Source organism: Molossus molossus, unplaced genomic scaffold (genome assembly GCF_014108415.1).
Source record: "Molossus molossus isolate mMolMol1 unplaced genomic scaffold, mMolMol1.p scaffold_m16_p_7, whole genome shotgun sequence".
NCBI lineage: Eukaryota > Metazoa > Chordata > Mammalia > Chiroptera > Molossidae > Molossus > Molossus molossus.
The window spans coordinates 89,826,807-89,832,917 of NW_023425401.1; the positions used below are offsets into that span (position 1 = coordinate 89,826,807).

Sequence of the window (6,111 nt, forward strand, 5' to 3'; positions counted from 1 at the left end):
TGGGAGCATTTCAGATGTTGTGTCCGGCACATGTCTCCAGTTTGGCTCAGATAAACTCTAATAAAAATTCTCTACAGGTTTGGACCTTTCGTACATTGACACCTTATATATGGTATGTATTTCAATGTGCACCTCTGATTCGAGCCTGGACTAGGAATCATCCATCTAGAGAGTTTAGACTCCCCCTCTTTCTCTGGAACATTATGTTTCCCTGGTTATCTCTGTTAAGCACCTCCTGCCTTTCTACTTCGGTGGTGCTTTCTGCTTCTCTCGCTTATGGGTCTCATCACACTGCACTGTCACCCGGTGTCTCTCCAGCCACACCAGGAGGTTTTCCATGGCCTTACCCATCACAGCTTAGCTTAATGTCTAGACAGCTATATTGTGAGTTTAATAAATTAAAGAAACCTATTAGCCTAAAGTAGTGTTTTCTCCTTTGGTTTAGGTACCTTAATAAAAACATGAGAAGACAGGTATGATCCAGGAGTAAGCAAAAGTTAATTTCATTAAAAGCCAATTACTAAGACATCATCATATATTACAGACACTGTTTTCAGAGAGGCTATATGAAATCAAATTACAACAAAATATACAGAATTGGTTTATTGAGAGGAAAACCTACAAGCAAACCAAGCTCAAAACCCAATATGCTTGTGGGTTTGATCTTTTAAATAAAGACTCAATTCCATTACTGGATAGTAACTGTTACTGTATTTCTCCCCTCCTTCCATGCTCTACAGTTCTTATCTTCCTTCTTCATTGCACTGTTCTCTTTAAATCTTATTACTGCAGCATTGGAGCCCCAGCTAGAATATAAGCTCCATCAGAATAGGAGTTTTTATATTGTTTATTATTGGATTTCTTAGTGCCTAGAAAAGATTGCCTGACTCACAGAGGAATTCCAATACTTATTAAAAAATTGAATACATTTAACATTGTAAGCAATATTCATTTGATGTATCATTTAGATTTAAATTTAAAAAATAAGAAACAACAATTAAAAGGTTAAAATGGTGTTGCTGTGGACAGTGTATTATTTGTGTGTTCAAGGTAATAGAAACAAAAATCATGATACTTCAAAAAGGAAACAGGATTTGGTGCAGACACTGTTAGAGGAAGAAGAGTGTCTCCTCCCAGGCGGCAGCTCTGGTCTGTGGATGGCACCCCTGACCAGCCTGCTTCTGTGTGAACCACAGCAATGGATGAGTGTAGGCTTTCCTGTCTGGTGACGTTAAGCGATTTCCAAATTTGAATCTCCCTCACACACTGTGACATGCAGCCTTTGGTGTTACAGCCCAAGATTTTGCAATTAATCATCAGCTATGGATTCTATAATTGTTACTTCATTGCACAGTTGGAAAACAGTGAGACAAATTATCCTTCCAGCCCCATCTCCCTTTTATGAATGAAAGGGCTTAGGTCTACTGCTTGGTACCACGATGAGTTTTGAAGCAAATTCCCTAACCCGAAGCAACCATGAGTAAGAAACCTGGAAGGGACTTCTGAATTCATCTTTTAGAAGGACAGGAACTATTAGACTCTGGAGAAAATAAATAGCAGCCATAGAATGCATGGAGGACTCCAGGTTGGATTAGAAATGTCAGAAATAACTAAGGTGTTCATTTAAGGGCGACTAAAGGAAAATAAAGAGACTTGAGTTGTTTGTCTTAGCTGAAAGCACTTTAAATGGAGAGAGGCAACTTCAACACTTATTTATAAGGTTAGTTAAAGAATTAAATTGAATTTCATTGGGTTCTGTGATAGCTCTTTCCATGGACTTAGACTATATTTTATTGAATTTCATTCTAAGACTATCTTTTGACCAAATGAGCTTTTCCAGTATAAAATATTTCAAAGTCAGCCTGACCTCTTTCTAAAAGATGTTTATTCCTCTTCACTACCATAATGAGCAGGTACATATTTCATCTATTCCCTGGGAGCAGAGACTCACTGCTTGGTGACATCATAATAATAATTGTATTTATTGAATACCCATGTGCTTTGCACAGTGGATACAAAAATATCATGTAATCTTTACAAATATTTGGGAAAGATACTAATCTTCACAAACATTTGGGAAAGAGACTATATTTTCTGCAGTTTATCAGTGAGTCAGAAGGGTTAGAAGACTTGCGTCTGGGTAGAAAACTTACTGGAGACAAAGCTAATGCTTGAAGACAGAAATGTCTGATTGGTGGTAATTAGTACTCAGGAAAAACTCAACCAGGCACATATATTAGAATCACACGAAAGGCTTTCTGAAATGCATAGCTCAGGCCCTACCACAGACTGCTTAGGACCAGGACTTTGATAAAGCTGGCTGTGCAGCTACAAACCTCCGCCGGCTGGGAGGAATCCAAGTTTCATCCCTTCATCGTTCACGTGCACAAACACTGCTGAAGGGTCTGGGCCATGCTACTTACTCAGGACACAGGACAAGACCCCGGCTGGGGTTCTGTTTGTCCTATTGCTGTATAACCTAACGCGCATAACCTGAAGAACGCTTTTTCTTACCTCTAAGGAGTAGCCAGGGCCAAAGGGTTAGGGCCTAGTTTTATTTACTCTAATAGACAGTCAACTGTCTGGGCAAAACAGGAGCCCCACAAGAGATTGGAAAAATCATTTTTTGAGGAGATATATATAGGTCGTCTTCTTGAATAAAGTTCTGGGAAATCAGAAAAGGTTAGACTGGTAATTTTTTTCTGGAATGAAAGTGGCTCAGGATAGCTTGACTAGCATGGTTTCGGATAGTCACTGGTGCCCTGAGCAATGGAGAGAGGACAGAAGAAGGTGGTGACCGTCCTGCAGGTGTTTCCCTTCTGCTGGGTGCTCACACCCAGTCGCCCTCCGCATGTGCACAACCCGCAGGGGACCAGAGTTCACCGCCCCATGCTGACAGCAGGAGCAGATAGGGGTGTCCTGAGCCAGGATCCCAGAAGGCCAGGTTCCGCGCGGAACCCTACCCTCCTCCGTCCAGGGGGCTGGCACCTGGAAAAGAACACCGACCCAATCACCCTCCGGCCCATCACCCTCTGGCCTACCGACCAGCCACTTCTTGGAGAAATCTCAGTGTCACTTTTAATCCCACGGGGGTGTGGCAGCACCTGTGGCTCCCGGGGGGCTGCCCCAGCCCGGTCTCATTTCCTCCTCCCTTGCCTGCGGTGCCCGCATCCCGAGTGCTGCCCGGTGAGACCTGCCCTCCACCTGGGACCCCAGGACTCTCCAGCCGGCTTTCCAGGACAGGCCCCTTTTCATTGGACAATTAGCAGAGGTGGTCAGGGAGTCGACAAACCACATATGCTCTTCTCGGTGAAGATTCGTGAGCTTGAGCTTTCTTTGAAGAAAGGAGCGCATATGCTGCAGTATCTCTGTGGAAGGAGGCTGAGGACCAGCAGCAGCCTAAGTGATCCCAGTTGAAAGGAACTGTGGCAGGGTTATTCATCCGGGAGGGATATTTCCTGTAGATGCTCCCAGATGGTACCATTGATCAGACTGAGGACGAAAAGAGCGACTACACCCTCTTCAATCTAATTCCCTTGGGCCTGTGGGTGGTGGCCATCCAAGGGCCAAGGCCAGCTTCTATGTGGCCATGAACGGTGAAGGTTATCTCTACAACTCAATGTTCTCACTCCAGAATGCAAATTTAAGGAATCTGTGTGGGAAAACTACTGTGTGATCTATTCTTCCACATTGTACTGTCAGCAAGACTCAGGTGGGAATGTGGTTTCCCCAACTCAGTGAAGGTCAAATTATGAAAGGGAACAGAGTGAAGAAAACCAAACCCTCACCACATTTTGAACCAAAACCTCCTGAAGTGTGTCTATACAGAGAACCATCACTACAAGAAATTGGAGAAAACGAGGGTGTTCAGAAAAACTTTTGGAACACCAACCATGAATGGAGGCAAAGCCATGAATCAAGATTCAACATAGCTGAGAACTCTCCTTTCCTTTCTCCCCTCCCCTATACCCATTTCTTTCCAATAAATCCATCCAAGAAGAGAAAAATAAAATGGGAATGCAGGCGAGGGGGAGGAGGAGTAGAGAAGAGGCAGAGGAGGAGGAGGAGGAGGAGGAGGAGGAGGAGGAGGAGAATCACCACAGGGGAAAGCTATGTATTTTAAGTCTCCCAGGATGCACTGCTAACCACAAAAGAAGAGTATAACACATTACTTAGCAAAAGGCAGAGAGACATCTCCTAGAGCAAACAACTCTAACTAGGGACCATTTGTGCTTTTATTGATTTATTAAGTAAACATTTACTAAGTTATCTTCTCTATAATTGTACTAGGTCCCTAGGATGCAACTTTAATTGGCCTGCTTATCAGGGAGGGGAAAAGGTCTTCAAACAAATGGGTGTGGCCCCTTTTTAAACTGATGATACTTCATCTTGAATTTGGTTTTTGTTACTGTAGAGAGAGGCTCTGCTGCCCATGCCTGAAGATGGAAAATGTATCAGGAAATAATAAAATGATGCCTATTCCATCCAGGATAGGAGGAAAATCTTTGTGCTTCTCAAAACTGGATGGTTAGGTTATATGCTCTAAAAGTTAAGCTTTCTTTATAATGATTGATCAAGCTTTTTTGGATGAAACATCAAGCCCAATGAAGAGAAGAAAAGGGAAGGAACAGAAGGATGGCAGAAAGGTCCTTCTCTCCCCTCCCCTTCTCCAATAATACACTGGGAAGAAGTGACAGGAAAAAGAAACTTGGGTTCTAGAGTTTAAATGCTTGGATTCATTCTTACAGATAGCTCGGTCTGGGAGTGGACCCTGTCGGGAGGATGACTGAGTCTCAATGACTGGCAAAGTAAATCATATTTTCAACTCTGTGTCTGGAGTGGAAAGATACCATCATAGTCAGTACAATCAGTCAGAAGAGGAATGGTGTCCCCAAGAAAGATCTGCAGGTCAGACATGGGCACAGGATAAACTGGGGTTAGCTGGTCGACATCTCTTGCCAAGACATATTAAATTATCTGCCTATGCATAAAAACATAGAAAATATATTAGTCGTTTATAAGGGCTTAGTAAACAATAATATAATTAATGTATTGAGGCTAAGTACTATTAGATACATGCAATAATGTCCATTCTTAAACTTGAAAACTTTGGTTTTAAAGGAAATTATTTTTTCAAAACCATATTAAACGCAGATGTGACCCACCCAGTCCTGTTTCCAAATCATAGTAGGTTAAATTTTTTAACTGTTAGTTGTGGCCAGATGGAAAACAACAAGCAAGTGAATAAAAAAAAGAAGAAATGGCACCTAGTGTTCTCTTGACCCAAACTCCACTGCCTTAGAAAATGTCCACCTACTTCTCTGTAGCTATGAGTCTGTTTCTGTTTTGTTTGTTCGCTTACTTTGTTCTTTAGATTTCACATATAAATGAAATCATGTGACATTTGTCTCTCTCCATCTGAAACTACTGTAAAATAATGTCAACTGTAACTGAAAAATAAAATGCTAAAGAAAAAGCTAATGTGAAATATTCAATAAATAGTTTTAGGACAACTGGGTAGTCTTCTGGAAAACAATAAAAGTACTTCTTTTTAAATTACTTGCTGCATAAGAAAATGGACTAAAGATACAAATCTTGAATCATAAAAATACTAATTTATGAGAATACAAAAAATTATACTGGTGAAATTTATATATATATATATATATATATATATATATATATCTTTTATTAAAAATAGTGCTGAAATTATATATAACATCATTAATATTGATCGCCTGAAGGGAAGAGGGATGACATAAAAGTAAAGAGGTGGGGGTGATTTTCCTTGTGTTCTCTTTTGTACTTTTGAAAATTTGCATCATATAAAGTATTATCATACAAAACGTACATGTTCTTACAGAATAAAATCAAGCTTCTTTGCAAAATATAAAATGAGGATACATGTAGATTGATATCATTTCATTCAGGGACTGTGATCCCTAGTTAAGAAATAATAAATGTGGCTTAGAAAAACTCCAGGGCCCTAGTGAAGAGAATCCAGTGGGGGATGAGCTCAGGAAATAGCACTAGAATGTGGTCACCAATGCAAGGCAGCAATAGCAGGAATAGTTCATTGATCTGTTCCTTCTGCTAAGGTCTCCCTGTAGT

At 40.9% G+C, this 6,111-nt stretch overlaps 1 pseudogene; it reads left to right on the forward strand.

Moving 5' to 3' along the window:
* The first annotated feature begins 3,398 nt into the window (after nt 1-3,398).
* LOC118620173 lies at nt 3,399-3,932 on the forward strand (annotated as a pseudogene).
* The last annotated feature ends 2,179 nt before the right edge of the window (nt 3,933-6,111 follow it).